This window comes from Papio anubis, chromosome 6 (assembly GCF_008728515.1).
Source record: "Papio anubis isolate 15944 chromosome 6, Panubis1.0, whole genome shotgun sequence".
Taxonomy (NCBI): domain Eukaryota; kingdom Metazoa; phylum Chordata; class Mammalia; order Primates; family Cercopithecidae; genus Papio; species Papio anubis.
In genome coordinates, this window is record NC_044981.1 from 157,064,716 (window position 1) to 157,088,729 (window position 24,014).

The following is a 24,014-nucleotide window of genomic DNA, read 5'->3' on the forward strand; positions in this document are numbered from 1 at the left end:
TTTGTTGCCACTTATGTACTTAATGTTGCTTCTTAAATTTATGTGCAGAGACAATGGGGTTTTCTAAATATACAATCATGTCATCTGCAAACAGGGACAATTTGACTTCTTCTTTTCCTAACTGAATACCCCTGATTTCTTTCTCTTGCCTAATTGCCCTAGCCAGAACTTCCAACACTATGTTGAATAGGAGTGGTGAGAGAGGGCATCCCTGTCTTGTGCCAGTTTTCAAAGGGAATTTTTCCAGTTTTTGCCCATTCAGTATGATATTGGCTGTGGGTTTGTCATAAATAGCTCTTATTATTTTGAGGTACGTTCCATCAATACCGAATTTATTGAGCGTTTTTAGCATGAAGGGCTGTTGAATTTTGTCAAAAGCCTTTTCTGCATCTATTGAGATAATCATGTGGTTCTTGTCTTTGGTTCTGTTTATATGCTGGATTATGTTTATTGATTTGCGAATGTTGAACCAGCCTTGCATCCCAGGGATGAAGCCCACTTGATCATGGTGGATAAGCTTTTTGATGTGTTGTTGAATCCGGTTTGCCAGTATTTTATTGAGGATTTTTGCATCGATGTTCATCAGGGATATTGGTCTAAAATTCTCTTTTTTTGTTGTGTCTCTGCCAGGCTTTGGTATCAGGATGATGTTGGCCTCATAAAATGAGTTAGGGAGGATTCCCTCTTTTTCTATTGATTGGAATAGTTTCAGAAGGAATGGTACCAACTCCTCCTTATACCTCTGGTAGAATTCAGCTGTGAATCCATCTGGTCCTGGACTTTTTTTGGTTGGTAGGCTATTAATTATTGCCTCAATTTCAGAGCCTACTATTGGTCTATTCAGGGATTCAACTTCTTCCTGGTTTAGTCTTGGAAGAGTGTAAGTGTCCAGGAAATTATCCATTTCTTCTAGGTTTTCCAGTTTATTTGCGTAGAGGTGTTTATAGTATTCTCTGATGGTAGTTTGTATTTCTGTGGGGTCGGTGGTGATATCCCCTTTATCATTTTTAATTGCGTCGATTTGATTCTTCTCTCTTTTCTTCTTTATTAGTCTTGCTAGTGGTCTGTCAATTTTGTTGATCTTTTCAAAAAACCAACTCCTGGATTCATTGATTTTTTGGAGGGTTTTTTGTGTCTCTATCTCCTTCAGTTCTGCTCTGATCTTAGTTATTTCTTGCCTTCTGCTAGCTTTCGAATGTGTTTGCTCTTGCTTCTCTAGTTCTTTTAATTGCGATGTTAGAGTGTCAATTTTAGATCTTTCCTGCTTTCTCTTGTGGGCATTTAGTGCTATAAATTTCCCTCTGCACACTGCTTTAAATGTGTCCCAGAGATTCTGGTATGTTGTATCTTTGTTCTCATTGGTTTCAAAGAACATCTTTATTTCTGCCTTCATTTCGTTATGTACCCAGTAGTCATTCAGGAGCAGGTTGTTCAGTTTCCATGTAGTTGAGCGGTTTTGATTGAGTTTCTTAGTCCTGAGTTCTAGGAAAAGCTAGGTAGTACAATTCAGGACATAGGCATGGGCAAAGACTTCATGTCTAAAACACCAAAAGCAACGGCAGCAAAAGCTAAAATTGACAAATGGGATCTAATTAAACTAAAGAGCTTCTGCACAGCAAAAGAAACTACCATCAGAGTGAACAGGCAACCTACAGAATGGGAGAAAATTTTTGCAATCTACTCATCTGACAAAGGGCTAATATCCAGAACCTACAAAGAACTCCAACAAATTTACAAGAAAAAAACAAACAACCCCATCAAAAAGTGGGCAAAGGATATGAACAGACATTTCTCAAAAGAGGACATTCATACAGCCAACAGACATATGAAAAAATGCTCATCATCACTGGCCATCAGAGAAATGCAAATCAAAACCACAATGAGATACCATCTCACACCAGTTAGAATGGCGATCATTCAAAAGTCAGGAAACAACAGGTGCTGGAGAGGATGTGGAGAAATAGGAACACTTTTACACTGTTGGTGGGATTGTAAACTAGTTCAACCATTATGGAAAACAGTATGGCGATTCCTCAAGGATCTAGAACTAGATGTACCATATGACCCAGCCATCCCATTACTGGGGATATACCCAAAGGATTATAAATTATGCTGCTATAAAGACACATGCACACGTATGTTTATTGCAGCACTATTCACAATAGCAAAGACTTGGAATCAACCCAAATGTCCATCAGTGACAGATTGGATTAAGAAAATGTGGCACATATACACCATGGAATACTATGCAGCCATAAAAAAGGATGAGTTTGCGTCCTTTGTAGGGACATGGATGCAGCTGGAAACCATCATTCTTAGCAAACTATCACAAGAACAGAAAACCAAACACCGCATGTTCTCACTCATAGGTGGGAACTGAACAACGAGATCACTTGGACTCAGGAAGGGGAACATCACACACCGGGGCCTATCATGGGGAGGGGGGAGGGGGGAGGGATTGCATTGGGAGTTATACCTGATGTAAATGACGAGTTGATGGGTGCAGCAGACTAACATGGCACAAGTATACATATGTAACAAACCTGCATGTTATACACATGTACCCTACAACTTAAAGTATAATAATAATAAATAAATTAAAAAAAAAAAATTTATGTGCAAAATATATATGTTTGTATATATATAAAATATATATATAGAAAATGTATATGTATATAGAGTGTGTGTGTATACACACACACACACACAATCAAACATCTGGGAAATCATTTTCAATATGACTTAACTGAAAAAAAATCTTGGGAAAAATCATAGGACATATTAAAGAAGAAATGATTATGAAGCTGTATTAGCATTATAGGCAAGGCTAATTGATCATTTCAGTACATATTTTAATAATTGCACCAAGTTACTTGAATTATTATACTTTACTTACTGTAAGCCCCATAATGTTGAATCACTCATCTTGATTGCACAAACTGTAAAACATTTTTTTGACTTGTAATTTAAAGCTTTAAGTTTGGCCCTGAAAAAAATCTGTTTATTCATACCAGAGCTTTAGCAGTAATGTAATATTTCAGCCTTCAAACTCCTATATGCTAGTCTTTCTCCCTTTCTTCTTTTCTTCCTCCATTCCGTCCTTCCTCCAAGAAAGGCTTTTTGGGTGCCTCCGCATCAGTGTACTAAGAAATGGGGGAGGTCAGGGTGTAATGGCTCACTCCTATAATCCCAGTGCTTTGGGAGGCTGAGGTGGGAGGATTGCTTGAGCCTAGAATTCGAGACCAGCCTGGGCAACATAGCAAGACCCCATCTCTACAAGTAGAAAGTTTTAAAAACTAGCTGGGCATGGTGGCACACACCTGTTCTCTCAGCTACTTGGGAGGCTGAAGCAGGAGGATCATTTGAGCCCAGGAGTTTGAGACTGCAGTGAGCCATGATCACACCACTGCCCTCCAACCTAGGAGACAGAGCAAGATGCTGTCTCTAAAAAAGATATACAAAGAAAATGAAATGGGACAAAAATTAAAAGCTTTCGCCCTTTGGAATATTTGATATACACTTGAGGATATAACATATATTTAAAGCAACCCCTAAATAGAGAATAGCATATAAAGAAAAATATAACGATGCTTTAGCTCCAAAGACTAAGTGACTACAGAGTAACAGAAAGGTTGTTATAAAAGGAATGTTAGAGAATAATTTTTGGAAGATATGAATCTTGATTTAAGACTAGGTTGTCAACTTTGTTTTCTTCATAGCATTCAGTTTGATTTCACAGGAACCTTCTGATAAGAACTTTCTGATAAGAACTGGGTTTTGGGGCTGGGTGTGGTGGCTCATGCCTGTAATCCCAGCACTTTGGGAGGCCGAGGCAGGTGGATCACCTGAGGTCAGGAGTTCATGAGGAGCCTGGCCAACATGGTGAAACCCCATCTCTATTTAAAAAATACAAAAATTAGCAGGGTGTGATGACGAGTGCTTGTAATGCCAGCTACTTGGGAGGCTGAGGCAGGAAAATCACTTAAACCTGGGAGGCAGAGGTTGCAGTGAGCCAAGATTGCCCCACTGCACTCCAGCCTGAGCAACAAGAGCAAAATTCTGTCTAAAAAAGTACTGGGTTTTGTTGGTTGTATTGTCCCCTCCCCAGTCCCTGAAGCTTGGTCATGTATGTTTGGATTTCTGCCTTCTTCCTCTCTCTTATATTAAGTGGCAAGCAGTAGGCTCTTGTCCAAAGGTTTCAACTGAGCAGATGTCACAGGTGCAATGGTGCAAGTAGGTTAATGATATACCTTGAGGTTTACAGATCATAAAATGTGTGGTAAAGACAAAGCATGGTCTTTTTAAACCACTGTGATTCATCCATCCTTGATCCTTGTCACTCTTTGAGTGAGCGCATTTGAGCTGTGTGTTCCTTTTAGGGAAAAATAATATACACCTGTTTTCCCAGCTTGCATTCATCCATTGACTATAGTCGTCATAGCCAGGTCAAAGATCTGATCATTTGTATTCAATTTTAATCATCCAGTGAATAATCTCTGCTCTTTTCTCAGCAGTATACTGAAGATACTGCACACATAGTCCAGAGGTAAGCATGTACATTATCTACATCAAGGTTTAGATATTGATTTAAAGGTCTAAATATAGAATATAGAAAAAGGGAATATAGAAAGGAATATAGAAAAGTAGCATTATAGAAAATAAATAGGAATAAAGAAAGGAATAGATAAAAATAGGAATATAGAAAGTATTCTAGAAAAATAGGCATCTAGAAAGGAATATAGAAAAATAAGAATATAGAAAGGAATCTAGAAAGGGATATAGAAAGGAATGTAGAAAAAATAGCTGTGTGCTGGTAGCTTGTGAAATATAATGTTGGATTAACCAGGCATGTCATGTGTGATAGTGAGTCTCACTGAGAGACGAGTCTAATTCCCCGAAGCAGCTGCTGCTACATATCTCATGAGTGTACAGTTTAGCGCTGCTCCCACAGACCCACTGACCCAGCTTTATTCATGAGCACCACAGAGATCATGACAACAGGTAAGTAGTTCAATGTTCCACATGGCTGTGTTTATGAGAGATCATGAACTATGGGATCCAGTGGTTTCCAAGTCATTTTAATTTTAATATGGAAATTTCCAAACATATTCAAAAATACAAAAAATAGTTTAATGAATCTCTATGCATATCCCTCAGCTTCAACAGTTATCAACTCCTGATCAATCTTACTTTTTCTATACTCCGCCTAGTTTCCCCATCCACTGAATAGGAATCAATCCAGCCATCATAGCATTTCATCTTGTGATATTTTCCTCTGAAGTAGGAATAAATAGGTATCTCTGGAACTATGTGTGCACTATCTTCAGGACACTGCTGAATGAGGAGCAAGAACTATTCCTGTGGTTCTTAAAATTCAATACAAGTAATCACACCTTTGATCCAGTTGTGGGGACTGATTCCTATTGTGGGAGCAAAGATGGGGCAGTGGTATATAAAATATAAATATAAAACTAATATCAATGTCATTGTCCTAAGAAAAATAGCCACAATTCCTTAATATCAAGTCAGTGTTCCACCTCCTTGATTGTCCTACAATGTTTCACAGCGTCTTTGTGCATTAGACTCCTCCTGAAGTTATGGATTGTGAATTGTTGATCTCTTTGGGTTTACTTAATCCATAGGTTCCTGCTCTTTTTCATTTCATTCCAGCTTTGGGAATAAAAAAAAAAAAATCCTGGGGTTTTTCTCCTGAAGAATTTCTACAGTCTAAATTTTGTTGATTATATCTGTAGGATCCTTTAACATGTTTCTCTGTCTTTTATATTCCCTGTCAATTGGTAGTTAGATCTAGAGCTTAATCAAATTTAATATTTCTGGCAAGACTACTTCATAAGTGGCTTAGTACATTTCCATTAAGAGATACCTGGTGGCCGCTTGTCTATTCTTTTGGAACATTACTTGCCACTGATAATCACTGCCTGGATTTACTAACTAATCAGAGGTTGCCAAATGACAATATTCTCATCTTATCATTACTTCTTCATTTATTGCTGGAGTGCTTAAATAAAGACTAATTTCTCCATCAACTCTTGGTGACCCTGAGATATAGTTCATATCGAAAAGACAGGACATATGCATCATTTTTTATTTTCCAAAGAATAAATTGGCTCCCTACATCCTCCCAAAGTGATTAATGAGCTGAGTGTATTTATTTAAACATAGTTTATATGTTTCAATCCTTTGCAGTTGCATTAGTGTGTTGTCGCACTGCTATAAAGAAATGCCTGAGACTGGGTAATTTATAAAGGAAAGAGGTTTAATTGACTCACAGTTCTGCATCACTGGGGAGGCCTCAGGAAACTTACAATCATGGCAGAAAGGGAAGCAAGCATGTGTTTCCTCACATGGCGGCAGGCAGGAGAGGTGCCGAGCAAAGGGGAAAAGCCCCTTATACAACCATCAGATCCCATGAGAATTCACTCACTATCATGAGAACAACACAAGGGTAACCATCCCCATGATTCAGTTACCTCTCACCAGGTTCCTCATTTGACACATGGGGATTATGAGAATTACAACTCAAGATGATATTTGGGTGGGGACACAGCCAAATCATGTTAGCAGTTATTTTGTTGAGTATTCTTTTGGATGCTCAAATTGCTCCATCTTTGGGCAGATGGAGCTTATCCGGAGTCTGCCACCCTCTAGTAGCTTCTGAATATTTCCTTGCTCTTTAGCATGACGAGATTTTCCAGTCTCATTTTGTAAGTTCCAGTCTCACATCCAAGGGAGCTTTGGTTTTTGAAACAAATGTCTTCAAACCGAACCTACCCATCTTTAATCTTTTTAATTGTACATAAGCATAAGCAGAAAAGCAAAGTGTTATCTTCAAGAGAAAGATTTAACATTTAAGTTTAAAACACCTTGCTAAGAGCAGAATTCAGCCACATTATGGGTCACGTCATAGTTTTCCATCTCAAAGGTCCTTATATCCCCACAAGCACCATCCTGAGCAGAAAACCTCCTCGTGATGATACAGAAGCACTGGCCAGCAGGGTAGGCACTGTACTTGAGCTCCAACCCCCAAAATCAGAGCAGGATTCCATTACAGGTTTTGTGCAAGGACAAGTATAGCCAATATAAATTACTCATATTTTGGTGATTCAAATAATACTGTCCGGGTCTATGTTAGGATCGCCTTGAAACCGTGTGTTTACAGTTACTTTCACATTAGCCCATATCCCTCTCTCTGGATACAGTCTCCAGGACCTTCAGACCCACGACAGAAGTGCCCCGCAATCTCTACTTTTCACAGAACCTCTCTTCAGTAACTTCTGACTTTTAGAACAAGTTATCACTGCGTAAATGACCTCATCCTTCACGATCTCTTCAATTCCCACCTTATTCTTAGGGTGCCCATTATAGGGTGCGGAGAAGGTTAGAATGGATCTGAAAGACTATGGTTGGATTCAAAGCAGCCCCAGGAGACCTGGCAAGTCAGCACAGTTCTCTTGTGAAAAGAGCCACCTGCCAACCCCAACCTGTTCCATTGCTGACATCACTGGTCCAGGTATATTTAGGAGAACCTAAGGACCTAGCTTAAATCTACCCAAGGATGTTCCATAGTACAGATAAGCTAAATTCGCTACAAACTAAGATTACACCAATCCCCAGAGCTTTAGTAAGTGAAGGGAAAATATGAAAGGAAAACAGTATGATATATTTGATCCGACATTGAATCAGGCACATTTTGAGGGCTGTTTATCCTGCAAATCATCTCAGTTACAGTTCACATGGACATTACTCCTTTCATAGGTAGGCAAACTCTGTCTCTGTCTCACTTGTTCCTAGGCTTCCATTTGCCAAGGTTTCTGGCTGGCCTCTGGCTTTGTTGAAGAGATAGCTAGCACTAGCAGGGATAAATACAGGTGATCAGGGTCCAGGCTCTCTGAACATACAAACACTATAACTGTTATTCACTAAAAGGAAAAATCCCAAAATCAAAAACCAATGCAAAACAGCTCAGTGGCTTGAGCTCCTAGGAGGTTAGGTAGAAATTAAAGAGAATTAGTGGATGGGTAGAATTTTAAGCAGTAGGTAGTTACCCAGTGCAGGAGGATTAGCTTAGACACCTAGTCTGGTGGTTCTCAGCCTTTCAGCATTTGCATACAATAATTTTTAAGGCTTGCTTAAAAAAAAAAAAAAGCAAATTATAGGTAAGTCTACAATAATGACAGCACAGGCACACCTACAACATGACAGTGTCTCACAATGTCTTCAGGAGCATCCACAATCTTCCACTGACCCCAGAGAACATGTCAAGGAGGAGAACTGTTTTCTGCCCTGAGCACACCCTCTGTTTTGCTCATAATGCAAAGTTCTTTTACCGTGCAGTAAATGTGAAATTTTTCTTTGGTATCAGTTTGACATTATTCCTGCTTGTTACTTGTAGTGTCCTGTTTCTTGCCTTACACCTGATCACTAACCATTCACTTCAACTTTTCACTCTCATATGATAGACTAGTAACAGTACTGTGTGCAAGCATGAATAATGGATTGAGTAACAATGCTTATCTGAGCATATGGCCATTGCTCCAGGTACTGAATCGGTGTGCTTGTCAAAATAAAAAAGAATGGGCAAGTACTTCAGAGTGCCCACACATCTGGTGGTAGTAGACTTGGTCTATTGGTGAGTAATGGAGAGCTGAGATAGTTTCATGTAAGCATGAACTGCTATTGAGAGGTGACAAGGTGCTAGCAGCCCTCACTCTCAGCGCCTCCTCAGCCTCTGGCCTCAGCATCCACTCTGGCAGCCTTGAGGATCCCTTCAACCTGCCAGGGCACCATGGGAGCCCCTCTCTGGGCTGGCTGAGACCGGAGCCCCCCCACCCCCGCTGCTTGCCAGGAGGTCTGGAGGGAGAGGCACGGGCGGGAACCCGGGCAGCGCCAGCGGGAACCGGGACTGCACGCCGCACTCGCGGGCCAGTGTGAGTTCCGGTGGGCGGGGGCTCCGCAGGCCGCACACTGAGCGGAAGGCCGTCACTGCCGGCCCAGGGCAGTGAGGGACTTAGCACCAGGACCAGCAGCTGCGGAGGTTGCTACCAGGTACCCCAGCAGTGCCTGCCCACAGGCGCCACTCAAATTCTCCCGGGGCCCTAGCTGCCTCCCCGCAGGGCAGGGCTCGGTACCTGCAGCCCACCATGTTTGAGTTCCTCCCCCTGCGGTGGGCTCCCACGAGGCCTGAGCCTCCCCAATGGGCCCCACCCCCTGCTCCGTGGAGCCCAGTCTCATCGACAGCCCAAGGGCTGAAGAGTGCAGGCGCCGCTCGGGACTGGTGGGCAGCTCCGCCTGCAGCCCTGGGGCAGGATCCACTGGGTGAAGCCAGCTGGGCTCCTGAACCGGATGCGGACTTGGAGAGTTTTTATATCTAGCTGGAGGAGTGTATGTGCACCAATCAGCACTCTGTGTCTAGCTCAGGGTTTGTAAATACACCAATCAGCACTCTGTGTCTTGCTCAAGGTTTGTAAAAGGCACCAGTTGGTACTCTATCTAGCTAACTAGCTCTCTGTGACTGTGTGTCTAGCTCAAGGATTGTAAACGGGCCAATCAGCACTCTGTCAAAACGGACCAATCAGCTCTCTGTAAAATAGACCAATCAGCTCTCTGTAAAATGGACCAATCGGCAGGATGTGGGTGGGGCCAGATAAGGGAATAAAAGCAGGCTGCCCGAGCCAGCTAGTGGCAACCCGTTGGGGTCATCTTGCAGTCAGTGGAGCGTTGGGTCTTTTGCTTTTTGCAATACATCTTGTTGCTGCTCAGTGTTCGGGTCTATGCCGCGTGTATGAGCTGTAACATTCATCGGCGGGGTCTGCAGCTTCACTCCTGAAGCCAGTGAGACCAGGAATCCACTGGGATGGGAAGAACGAACAACTTCAGATGCGCTGCCTTTAAGAGCTGTAACACTCACCAGGAAGGTCTGCAGCTTCACTTCTGACAGCGAGACCACGAACCAACCAGAAGGAAAAAGCTCCAGACACATCTGAACGTCTGAAGAAACAAACTCCAGACATACCATCTTTAGAAACTGTAACACTCACCGGTCCTGGCTTCATTCTTGAAGTCAGTGAGACCAAGAACCCATCAATTCCGAACACACTGTTATCTGTGATACATTGTATTAATCCTGTCAACTATTCATTTCTCTGTAAAAGGATTTTACAGCCCGACCCCACCCATTGCCACATGACTGACAACAGTATCTCCCTGTGGGCAATATATGTCCCCACCCAGTGAAAGCTTGGCCACCTGACCTGATTGGGCCCAAGGAGTAGAAGTAGCAGAATATCAATTCAGGGCACAAGCTTTGAGAGGCGTCATGAATTGCTGATAGCCCTCTTGTTCCTTCTGTGTGCCACAAGAATAGCAGACCCCAAATCGGTGCTGTTCCTTCACAGTGGGTCTCGGAAGAAGAGGTGCAGCCTGGAGCACAGCTGCAGCAGCTGTATGGGACATGGCCAGAAAAATTTGTTTCCCCACTAAACTGCTGCTCAATGTGTCTGTATGTACTGCAGGGATTAGCGGGTATCTGTTCTTGCAACCAAAGCTAACTAATGCAATTGATCGTATTACTAGTTTAATTGCCAGAGTAGGGTTTGACACATATTTTGGTGATGCAGAAGTGAGGGATTGGGATAGATTAAATTACTGTTTGGGAAGATTCACATTTTCTCTCTCATTTCCAAGGGATGAAAATACTCCCTGGCTCTGTAGATGTTGGGCGTGGCAATGAAATTGCTTTGGCCTCATGATAGGTGCAGTGGACTTCCTGCCCTTTGATGCTGGCGTTGACCGTGATACCTGCTTTGGCCAGTGGCGGGTTGCTAGATGTGATGCAGTAGAAGCTTGAAATGTGCTTGTGTGGTTGGGCTTTATCTCCGCACCTCAGCCATCACCATGAGGAGAAATTCCCAGGCTCACCTATGGGCCCGGAAGGAGGCTGAGAGACACTCAGAATGGAGCTGACCTAGCAAACCTTCCTGGAACCTACACTAGCAGGCCCCATCCAGCCCACGAACACATGAGATAAATGAATGCTTACTATTCTATGCTGCTAAGATCGATGACTGTTATGCAGCATTATTTATCAATAGCTCTGATGGTGAAGTGTCAACTTGATTGGATTGAAGGATGCCTAGATAGCTGGGAAAGTATTGTTTCTGGGCGTGTCTAGGAGGGTGCTGCCAGAGGAGATTAACATTTGAGTCAGTGGACTGGAAGAGGAAGCCTCCCCTCAATGTAGGTGAGCACCATCCAGGTGGCTGCCAGTGTGGATAGAGCAAAGCAGGCAGAAGAAGGTGAGATAGGATGTCTTGCTGAGTCTTCTAGCTTTCATCCTTCTCCTGTGCTGGATGCTTCCTGTCCCTGGACATCAGACTCCAGGTTCTTCTTGCACTTACATGAGTGGTTTGCCAGAGGCTCTCGGGCCTTTGGCCACAGACTGAAGGCTGCACTGTTGGTTTCCCTATTTTTAAGGCTTTTGGACTCTGAGCCATTCCTGGCTTCCTACCTTCTCAGCTTGCAGACAACCTATCGTGGGACTTCACCTTGTAATCGTGTGAGCCAATTCTCCTAATAAACTCCCTTTCATATATACATAGATCCTATTAGTTTTGTCCCTCTGGAGAACCCTGATCAATACAATAGCCGATTGTGTCAACACTGAGTGAGCAGCCACTGTCACTATACTGACCTAGGTGATGCAGCTACACAGGTAGTAACTGTGGCAGCAATTTTGGTTTGCTTTTTCCTCCCAGGATCTTAAAGGCCTTTATCCTAAAGATCCCTCTCCTCTGCCCCCAGCTCCCCATACCTCTCATCTTTGTATGGGATATGCTCATGGAGAATAGTAGTTACAATTCTGGCTAACAAGTGGACTCTGTTACTATGGAACTGAATATGCCCATATTTGTTAGTGATGTTTTATCCTATACTGGCTGAATAAACCCATAAGGTTTGATTGTAGTTTGTTTGTTTTTTGGATACACAAGTATAGTTTATAGCGAATCTACTGCTTTTAAAATTAAACGTTAGATGTTATATCAATACATGTTCACACATAAACATGCTTGAGGCATTTCCCATGGTGGTATGTTCATGTGACATCAGGAACGGAATTTGAGCTTTCCAATTCCAAAGGGATTCCTTTAGCCCCATCATCAATATAAGTGATACCACTGTTTGAAATATTTCCAAAATAGAAAAGATTAAAACCTCATTAGAAAGTGTCCTGCTGGATTTTTATTACCTTAGATATCAGGGAGACTTCTAGACCTTAATAGCTACCGTCTTTTCTATCATTTGTTGAGCAGTCACACAAACACCAATATTGCTACAGAAAGGGACTTTCCAGCTTTGGGAATATCTGTTTCTGACATTTCCTTTCAAAGGGGGATTTTTATAAACATAATTTTTGTTTTTTCAAAAGGGGAACCACACTGTGATTCCAACTTGCTTGGAGCCCATCGGGGATGGTGGTATTCCAGTTTAGTTACTGCTGTCTTCGTTAATTGTTGTGTTTAGTTGATTTCAGTTCAGTTACTGCTGTCTTCGTAAATTGTTGTGTTTAGCTGATTTCAGTTCAGTTACTGCTGTCTTCGTTAATTGTGTTTAGTTGTAATCTCAGACTTCAGATTTGAAATCTCTCTTCAGGGAATTCATTTCAAAAGATCCAGAGAACATAGTTTAGGCACAGGGAGTACCTGAGGGATCTCTAAGGCAGACCAGTGTTGGAATGAGAAAGGCGTGAGTCTCAAAAACAAAGAAAGTCTCAAAAACAGTTATTGGAAAGAAAGTCACTGGGAACCCATCCAGAGCTTTCTCCCGACAGGGCTAAGTCTTCCTCCTCTCCTTTTACAGGATGAATGGTGCCAATTCTACCAGCAAAGCTCTCATCTTCAAAATGACTCATAAAAATGATAACTGTAGTATGTGTACCATCACACTCACTTTAACTTAGAATATGCCTGAATGCATAAAAATATGTTAGGACACTGGACATACTCAACACAGAATGGACCTTTGTAGCCAATAATTAATTTAATAATACTTCCTATTTAAAAAAAATAGCCTGAGTTCTAGAAATGGTGTGTATTTAAATGCATTTCTTTACTTTCCATGTCTTTAACTTTTTGAAAACAAGACTATATGGCATAAAATAAGAAAACTGTTCATGCTACAATGAAATAGCCATAAAGACTGTACCAGTGAACGGTTCCATCCATAGCATGTCAAGACCCCCAACGTCCTTTCTCAAGCATGGCGCCCAGCACTCATTTCCTTCCACAAAAGGAAACTCAGCCTGGCATCGCCGGGGTCAGTGGGCTGTCATTCAACCTGGAGAGATATTGAGGGGAGGATGTTCTCCTACAGCTTTACTTGAATTTAAATTGAATTGGAAATTCAATTTAAAGGTGCTTTAAGGAGTGAGATTGCAGCCTTGGAACAGGCTAGGCAGACTTCTGGGGTGCCTCATCAGAGAGCAGCATTGTGCACAAGGAACCGTGGTGAGTCAGGGCCTTTCCCCCTACTCACCCAAACTCATCTTCCAGATTTCCTCTGGGAAAATAAATAATTGGGTCATGCCTTTATCAAAATCTTAACTATCTCTGCTGTACAAGTTAGGGCTTGAAAACTGTTCATCGGAACTGGGAAAGGAAAGCATTCCACATTACGGTCCCATAAACTTCCTACGTTCAGTCCTCACAATCAATTCTGGTGTCTGAGGACATATTACTAAAGAGTGAGTGTATTTACAGAACCCAGGACAACAGAGGGACTCAGGCAGTGTCCAGCAGGGTGGCCAACTGTTTGCCCAGGGCTGGGGAGTTGGGAGTTTCAGAGCTAACACCAAAAGATGTCTCAGGCAAACTGGGTAGAGTTGGTTCCTCCATGACTGGGTCAGTCCTCATCTCCCCAGTTATGCTCAGAGGATGATTCCTAAGGTCTACACTTGCAGGCATCACAAGTCCTCCCTGCCCACCCCATGGGCCCTGATGCCTAGGAGAAGACACGGGATTCCCGCCCGACTGGAGGATGGGTCTGGGATCTGCCTGCCAGCTGTTCCTGGGATTGGGGGCAGGTTGCTGAGCCTATCGAGTTGCCTGCTGGGCTTCCTCTTTCTTCCCCCACCCCTTCCTCCTCAGAGCCTCATGTCTCCCCCATGAATGAGTCCTTGCCCATTCAACTGTGGTTCTGGCCCTGCTTAATTCCTGCCTGCTTCATCCTCAGAAGGCAGGTTTCTGTCCTGTCCCCACACATCCATGGCCTTAAAGCAAGATGCTGATGCTGTCTTCATGACTGGACCTGCCCTTCCTAGAGACGGCTGCTGCCAACCCATTTCCCAGACAAGTCCCCAGGCCACAGACAGCAGGGCCAGCCCACGGAAAACACAAAGCCCTTTTTTCCCTAACTAGCCTCTCCATATGGAGGAACAAGTCCTGTTGCTTGGTTAGGGAGAGCCAAAGCCCTTTCCTTTCTCACTGACTCTTCTCTCACTGCTACTGGGATCCTGGCAGTCCACACAGGAAGGTCCATGTGGCTTATGACACAGGAGTTCCAAGCTTTGCAAAGTGACATTGGGAACTGCTCAGTTATCCGTAATTAGTTATGAATCTAAATGCATGGGCTTCTCCCTTTCCCTTCTCAAAGGCTAGGCTTCCCCTTGCCCTTTAGGAACAAGAGTCTTCCCATTTCTACTCCAGCACCCCTTGGTAGGCAAAGAAGCATTTCTTTCTTTCCTGCCTACCCTGAGCCCCGGCAGTATTACAAACAAAAGTAAAACACAAGGCAAAACTCCTTGGCCACACAGCCTTGTTTTATTCTGTTAATCTTGGTTGTTCTCTTTTTCGGGAGTTGTGTAAGCATCTAATTTTATTATTTTGATTCTGTGTCCCTCTCTAACAGAAAAGAGGAGGGAGTTTGCCTGTCCTTTTTCCATTTCAAGCGTCTGCTGGGCAAGGGCCTTCTGATACCCTCTCTGGAATCCTTCCAGTCTAACAGTGTGAAGGAAGAGGCTCAGCTTCTTCACATGTTTTGCTCCTTTGCCATTTGGTCCATTCTTGTGTTTTCAGCAAAACCAGTTTCCGCAATCCAAATTACTGGGCTTCTTGACTGTGGATAAATGAGAAAATACTCCTCTCTGTGAACGTGCTCCTTTGTGGAGACAATAATGAATACAACTTACAGAGCTCTGCGCAGCCAGCAACCCTGGCAGAAGTCCCTGTGTTATTCATAACCCAGAGCTGTGTTGCCATGGCAGTACTGCTTGCTAGACCTTTGACCCACCGGGAAAATTGTCTTTCTTCATGAAATAATCCTAAGAAGAGAGACGTGGCTCGAGAAGCAGATGAAATTCATTTAAATTCCCCAGCACTAGATTGAACGTCGGTGTACACAGATGTGCCCCTTTATGTAGATGAAGCTGGAGAAAATTGTACTAAACAGTAAGTAAGTGCGAAAACACATTGTCATTTAATCTCTTGAGGTCCCATCCAGGAAGATGATAAAAAAGGTATCAGGTGCTGGATTTTCATGGAATCAATCCTCCCTTCCCTACAAAGAATTAAAATTAAGATCCATCTCATAAATGGGTGGATGAACACCTGGGTTATGTTGGTATAGCAACACGTCTTCATGTGGGGGCTGATGGTGGGACCCACCCAGTCATACAAACAGCATGAGGCCCATGCAATGCAGAGATGGCTAGATAACTTGGTTTGGAAAAAGTAACATGGGTCTGCTCTGTTTTCTTTTTTCTCTGAATTTGGTGCTATTTGAGGGAAGGAAATATAATTTCATATACAGAAAGGCAAACGGATTGAGACAAAGTCTTTGTAAGGTGTCTGAATAAAGGAGGTGTTAATTGGTGATGAAGTCCCCTTAGCCTTTGCAGAAGAACTTAGATGATGTTAGGGAAAACGGCCAGAACCAAGGATATTTTCCTGCTACAGAAATCTTTTGTGTAACAGCAAAACTTTGTCACCTTCTTTAGTGATGAACATGGAGGGTGAGCAGACAGGGAATCCTGGATGTTCTTGTTTACACATTCCTGTCTCCCAGCCACTGTAACCTCAGTCCTGGAGTTGATAAAGGAATCTGTCCCAGTGGGCCACAGATCCTAGGGACTATGGAGTTATTGCAAAGGTCCACAAACCATCAGCAACCAATACATCTGTTGAATGAACTAATAATACATCTTGGATTAGAAAAATGTACTTTCTTCAGATAAAATTAAATACAGTTATAATTAATAACCAATAATAAATTGAAAAGTGTTATTAAATCATAGTAAATTTGTGTCATTATGTGGTCTCAAAGAACAGAAGTGAAGAGCATAATTCCTGTCATGTGAGCAATCTTTAAATTTTTTTGACATTAATCAGATGTCCTCATGCTCAAAAAGGATGAGTCACTGTAAGCACAAGTAAGGTGTCTCTACCTGTTGCTGAGAGTCTTGCATACATACATATGTTTAGAATTTATGCACACATACATAAACTTCATGATAACAACTTCTAGGATCTCTTCATTTCTTTCATTCAATAAAATACTCCTGAGTTCATTATATTTTTATCTTCCACTGACCTTAGGGACAAATTCTACATGTTAAGTAGGGTGGATTGAGTGCTATGGCTCCCAGCTGCCTACTGTCTCTCAAAGGTGCATAGGATGGGTTGAGTACCACGGTTCCCAATTGCCTGTCTCTCAAAGATGAATCTTGGCCTTTTCTGGCTTACATTTCAGAGTCAACACATCACAAGTAGTTTAGATCTTGAGGAAGACTGAGGAAGGCTTATGGAATACTCAGCACAATTATTTTTATGGCACAGAGTGAAACAGAGATTGAATACTTACACACATGTTTTGATTAGTATGTGTGTTCAGCCAGGCTTACACACTTCTCTTTGAGATGTGACCTAGACACATTTTTCTAAAGACATTTCAGGTATTCCCTCTGCAGTTCATAACAGTTTATACTCTACATTGACACAGGCTGCTCTCAAGTTAGCAGGGGACAGGTTTTTGATGTCAATTGAGTGAAATATAGTATCAACTTCATGTAGGACTGCTGCCATCCCCTTTGTTTCCACAATTCTGTAAACAACTTGGTACATTTTGTTGTCTAGAAATAGCCAACCTCTAAATTTAAACAAGTTGAGTATTAATCATTGCAGTGAAAAATTTTTCACATTAAAAACTGAATCACAGAATTCTTATTTGATCACCACATGTTTTGAAAAACTATTTTAATGTCACTGACATGAGGTTGTCCCAGAAACAAAAGTGTATGGATATACACAATGTAGCAGTCATTTATCTTCATTTATTCCTCCATTTATTCAGCAGATAGTTACTGGGCGCTGCATTCAAGGCATCTGTTTTTAAAATAACCTCTGTGCAATGTTCACTTTCAAAAATGTCTCCCCACACGCATTTAAGATGCCTTCTATTTTCTCTAATCCTCTATAGTTGCTTTCCTTTTTCCTTTTTTCTTTTTGAGCTGTTTTCCATCTCTCCCTACTAATAATAGGTCTTTATTTAACTATACTTGTTTCATCATATAGATATGCACAATACAACTAAACCTGAAGTTGAAGAGTAGATTGAGTCCTATATGCAATGTCTGGAAATCACCACAGTGTGTTTTAATTTTGATTGAAGTACACATAGACATTCACATTGAAATCTAGGTAGGGTAAGGACAGTTATTAATTATGGAAACTAGTCTATATATTTGTTGGAATATGATAAATCAAGTCACAGTTCAAAGTTGAATAAATAGTGAACACAATGTAACATTAATGCAGATTTTTACCATGGCCCAGAGACCAGCCATGAGACACAACATGCTTCGCTGTCAGCAATATTCAGGACTGGAATTCCAGAGATAGCGTGTGTTACTCGCTTATGGCTGCTACGTAAGAGAATCTCAGCTATCTCTAAACGTTCTGCCTTAAGCAGCATAAAGGATGTACCAGTGAAAAATGAGTTACCATATGCAGAAAATATTCTGCAAATCAAGAACCAGAAAAGTAAGCAACCCACAAACTCCAAAACTCATTAAATGACTGTGATATTTATTTTGAGGTGCATCTACACTGATCTTCAAACTTTTCAACTATACCTGACTTTCTCTGGAATATTTCTCAGCATTTTCAGACGAAACCAAAGGTTGTCTGAGCTACATAAGGAAGGCAAAATTTGGATATTTGACAAATTGGAAGCACTGAAAATGGAGGAAATTCCAAGATGACATCTAAGGGACTCTTAGTCACTTAGACTAAGTGGTTTTGGTTCTTGTTTTCTGAGGGGTACAGAGTTGGGTTACTTAGGACTCTGTGCATGGTTCAGGCATCACTGGGCTGTGCAACACTCATCTCATGTCCTGCTTGATTTTCTTCTCCCCTTCCTCCTCTATCCCCACTCTCCCCTCGGTAGGTTTCTACTCTAATGTGTCTGATTTATGTGTTTGCTATTAATGTGTCCTTATGAAGTGGAGCGTGCTGTGTGTATTCAGGTGATACAAATGGCATCGTGCCACTCCAGATCTTGTATTTCTTACTTTTTCACTCAACTATGTGTTTTAAGTGTCTATCCAACTTGTTAGTGTGTGAGTGCATTGCTTCCAACTGTCGTGTGATTTTCAGTAGGCCACACCTGCTGTGCCTCTGGTCTCCATCTTCCTAATGATGGACACCTGGGTTGCCTTCAATAATTGTGATCGGTATTTTCATACATGTCCTCTTCTGACCTGTGTGATGTTCTCCATGGAGTTCAAGGCCTAGAAGCGGATCCCTTGGGTCCTGGTGTGCGGGCAAGCTTTGTACCCTGAATAACACCAGCTTGCTTTCTGTGTCTACCCCACTAGTGGGACCTGTGGGTCCCTATTGTCCACATCTATATTTAGTATGCTCCAGTTTCCTAACTTTTCCAGCCCCCTCAGTGAAAGCACTGAGTTGCACATCTAGTTACTGGTGAGATTCTTTGTAACTTCACTGGAGCACATGGAAAACAGAAGAAATCGAAGGGCAGTCAGGACTCTTCCAGCAGGCAGGGACCAGGTCAGAGCCAGGATGAAGACAAAGCACCCTGAGCATGCAGTGATGGAAGAGATTCTTGTGACCCGAGCTGATGGGGGAAGGTTGAGGGCAACGCAGAGACCCCACTGCCGGCTTGCCAAGAGAACATGCAGGAAAAATGCAGGAAACGAGGGAAGGCTCCATTTTCCTGAGAAAAGGGCTGGAGGAATATAGGCGGCATCAAGTCCCAGCTACTGGCTCTTTGAGAATGTAGTCGGGACTTGCCCCAGTCACCCTTTCTCTGAGCACTCAGTGACTGGGGCTGATGTCACCCTGGCTGTCCTTGACCTGTGCAGAAAGCTCTGCCAACCCAGGACAGTGTGGGGAGGGCCTTCTATGCCCAGGCCCCAGCAGGAGACACCTCCTAGGAATCTAGCGGGACAAGGTTGCAGTGATCCTGGAATCCTGCCCACACCTAACGGCTGGAACAGTTCCCTCAGCTGGCTAGTGGACAGGTGGTCTGATGAACTCATACGTTACCGATGCTGATGTTAAAGACCATGTTCCTGTTGAAATAATTCCCAAAGCATTCAGAAGACTGAGAAGAAGTGATGATAAGAATTGTTCTTGGCAGGAGTGTGTGGTTTTGATTTTTACTTGCGATAAAGCAGAGGATTTTCTTCACTCAAACTCTCTTTTTCTCTCTCTTCAAAACAACTTTGGCTGACCAGTGTCTTATAGACACTCAATTTGCCTCTACATGGAACTTAAAATTTTGTGTATCCATACATGCTACCATAGTTTCAGGCACTGGGCATTTCAAAAATGTGATATTTAGAACCTTTCTGTTTCCGTGATGACTGCTGGCATAGGTGCTGCTGGAGCTTTCGATGACATGTTGGATTCAGTCCACACAAGTTTTGATGCATATTCCCTTAATTTCTGAGCCTTTAGAGTTAGAGTTTTAGAACTGAGAGTACATTCTCTTTTTTTCTTTCTCCTCTTACATCAATAGGCTCTCCTCCCCCCCACCCACACACACAAACAAAAAATAAAAATAAAACCCTCCCAGCATTGCTTTTGAGAAATGAAGAAATGTTCCAACATGTGACCCACAGCTGCAATCCGTTAACCTTTGCCAGTACTGAGGCTGCCCTCTGGGTCCCTCCTGGGACTGCATAGATAGAGGCCCATTTGCTGTTCTGGGCAGCATGCCCAGTCATCTAGGAGGTGGGGGACTGGGGCACTCTTTCAGGCCAACTCGAGCTAATGGAATAAAATATCTTCTCCATGGAGTGTCTCAATGAAAGAGCCACGTGGGCTGCAGGTGACCAGACTCGCTCGGTGCAGCACGGTAGCTCCTAGACTCACATGCAGTTGAACACTTCAGATGTGGCAAGTCTGAACTGAGACGTGCTGTCAAGCAAACTGTACAATGGATTTCAAAGATTTAACAGAAAGTGAAGAGTATAAAACGCCTCATGAATAATTTCATATTAGTTACACCTTGAAATGATCACGTTTTGGATACATTGGATTACATGAAATGTATTATAAATTCATTTCCCCTGTTCCTCTTTATGTTTTTTAATGTGGTCACTAGAAAATGTAAATGTACGTGTGTGGCTCACATTGTATTCTTACTGGACAGCACTGGTTCAGAGGCCTGGGATTTATTTTTAACTACTTTAATAAATATCAAACATTCATGATAATTTTAATACAGAATATTTCTCCATCATAAATGCTCTTGCATGGTAAATATTTTATCTACTCTTGTTTTAAAGGATAAGCAGGTTTTCAAAACTTGCCACAGTACTACAGGTAATTTGGCAAATTCTCTTTTATGGGTACCAGATAGTGCTATTTTCCCCTAGAAGCTGGCTACAGCTCTGTAACGTGACATGCTTACTCCTGGCCATTCTGGGCTGGTCCTATTCTGACTAATGAGCTTATTATCCACTGGGCAGTGAGATGGAAGGACATGAGCACCTCAGCTGTCACTGCCGAGCTTCCTCCCAGCCCCACCAGGCCCTCTGGTTCCTGATGCTTGTCTGTAAGACCAATGGATACTTTAACTTTTGAAAGTGGTTTCTGGTTCCCCCAATCGGTAAGCCCAAAGACCTCAAATAACATTTTATTGACACAGACTTCTTAGAGATGAAAAGTTTCTAGAGAGCAGAACCTTTAGGGAACTAGTGATGACACATTCACCGAATAAATCACAGTATTAGACTCAAGAGCAGATAAGTTTTCTTTCTTATCGGTGTCATCTTTCCTTGTGAAATACAACAACTGATGAAGAAGTCTCTTATTGAGAACAACCAGACAAAATCACAAGGCTAGACAAGCAGCTACAAACACTGTCGCCTTCTCCCTGCCCATAGTAGACCCTGCTGGTAAATGTATTTCTCCCTCCTAAACCTGGGAGGACTCACATTTCTGCACCCAGAGCCCCAGTTGGAAGTAAACAATGTGAGTGAGCCGATGAGGTGGGATTGCTGTTCCTTGACTCTTAGTGCTTCTCATGCTAGCCTCCTGGGGATGTGGTTAACATGCAGATTTTCTCTCTAGATCTGGGGCAAGGCTTGTTCAGCAGGCTCCCAGGAGAGACCGACGCTGCTGACTTGTGGGTCATACTTTGAGTTGCAAGGCTCCGTACATGGTGTTTGCCGGTGTGCACATTCATGAAAAATTACCCTGCCTTAATCCTGGTAGATCCGCAGTTCCAAATCAACATTAAATACATCTGGTATACTTAAGAAAATTCAACATAAAAAGAAATCCATTTTTTTAAAAAAAGGCAGAGCAACCATTCTCTTTATCTGAGGACCTTTAAGAGCATCTCCCTTTATGTATTAAAGCATTAGCTACTAATTACTAAAGGAAAAAGTGCTGGGTGAATTATCACCTGGAAATAAAGTAACTCTCAAATGTTATAAAACACAATATTAATGTTGACAGCCTCTGTTACTGAATATGACATATTGTGTGCCAGGTGTGTGTGTGTGTGTATATATAGTTGCATATATGTATATATACACACACGTGTATGTATCTGTGTATATGTACACATATCTGTGTATCTATATAGATGGGTTACTTAAATGAATTTTCAAAACTAATAAGGTGTGATTTGATAAATGAATAATATTTGATAATAATACTGAAATAATAAAATTGAATATTATTATTCTCCTGCTACTGATGAGAAAACTAAAGCTCAAATAGTTTAAATAACATGCTAGTAAAAAGATGTTCTGAGTAGAATACCACATGTCTGGCCTGACCCTGACTGTCTTTTTTTTTTTACTCTGAGACCAATACTCCATGTGGGGAGTTCTGAACACCGTATTTATAACAGATGATTATTTATAATGTCTTTCTCTTCTTTGGCAATTTAAATTAAAATGTCAACTTGAAGAAATGTTTCACCAGCAAGCATTGCAAAGAGAGCTGAATTAATCAAAGAAAGATGAATAAAGTGTTCTTTTAATATACAGTACATCATTGTTGATGGAAAACACAGTCTTGGCAGAATTAAAAGATAATCAAAGCGATGAATAGGGCAAGTAGAAATTCAGCTCATTAAATAATTACAAGGAGACTAGCCTCTGCAGTTTAACCTTGAGCAATACCTTTTCCTATGAGTAGTGTGTTGACACTAGGCAACAAGCCTCCGAACAGCTAGTGTTACCCAGAACATCACCCTTTTCTCCCTTTGCTTCAAATCAAAACCAGCATCCCCATTTAGATGGCACAAAAGGTATGACAAAATGGGATGCCAAGTGAGACACTGTTGATTCTGTTTCTATGAAATTCTAGAAAAAGCAAAACTGTCATGATAGAAAGCAGATCTGGGTTTCCAGAGCCCAGAGTGGGTGGAGGGGACTGACTTCACTGAGACACAAGGAAAATTTTGGGGATCATGGAAAGTGTCCGTACCACAGTTGTGGTGGTGGTGTAAGACTATATATCTGTCAAAAGTCTTCAAAGCGTGCACTTAGAATTGCTGAAGTTTATTGTACATAAATTATATGTAAATATCATACAGTGCATGTAAATGGTATGTGAGGCAATAAAGCAATTTTTTTTTTTTTAAATTTTAAACCTGGCATAGCATTTTGGTTTTTTTGTGTGTCTGACTCAGACCGGGCAAAATTTAGTAACCCTTTGGCAACAGAAACTCAGCATAGATATAGAGCTAGAAGTTATTGTAAAAGAATAATAGTGGCAGCCGCCACGGCACAGGAATTGCCAAGATTTTCCTGGATGAATTCCATCCAAGATATGGTTTTAAGTCTCTCAAGGCCTTTGGATGCCTAGAAAGTGGGTCATCTTTCAGAATATCTGCGTCATTGTGGAGATGTTAGTAAATCAAAGACCAGCTGGATTTGTCCTTAAATGTAGCAAAATATGTACTTGCTTGGAAGTACTCTTAATCCTTTCATTCACTGGACAGGGAAGATTGGTTTCATGATCCTGACTCCCTTAATTCGTTATCAACACCTAGTATTTTTTTTGTTTTGTTTTTGGTAGAGGGTATATATGAGGCAGTAAACTTGTGGTCTGGAAAAGCAGAGATCATATTACCACTCTGTTTTAACTCCTAAAAGTTTGAAATTAAGACTTATACCAGGTATTTTTATGGAGTGGACTGGAGTACAGAAGCAATTATTTTAACTATTTGCTAAAAAAAAATTGCCTAAAATATTCAGTTACTAAAGCAAAAGCATTGTTCTGGATTGGATTCTTCACATAATTCTGCTTTTGGCAACAAGTAACCAGAAAACCAACTTAAATAGGTTCGGACAATAAAGACATTCACTGGCTCATGTGTCTGGAATTCTAGTAACAGCAGCATTCAGGATTGGCCAGACCAGGGTCTCAACAACCTTAGTAAACCATGGTTTTCTTCCCCTCTCTCCACTCTGCTGACAGGATAGCTTCATCTTAAGACTTCTTGTCACATCGGTG

At 41.8% G+C, this 24,014-nt stretch overlaps 1 protein-coding gene across 1 annotated transcript in view; it reads left to right on the plus strand.

The window, feature by feature from the left end:
• The window catches only part of SLC22A3 (solute carrier family 22 member 3), a 108,547-nt gene that overhangs the window by 62,784 nt on the left and 21,749 nt on the right, over window positions 1-24,014 (plus strand). The window lies entirely within an intron of this gene.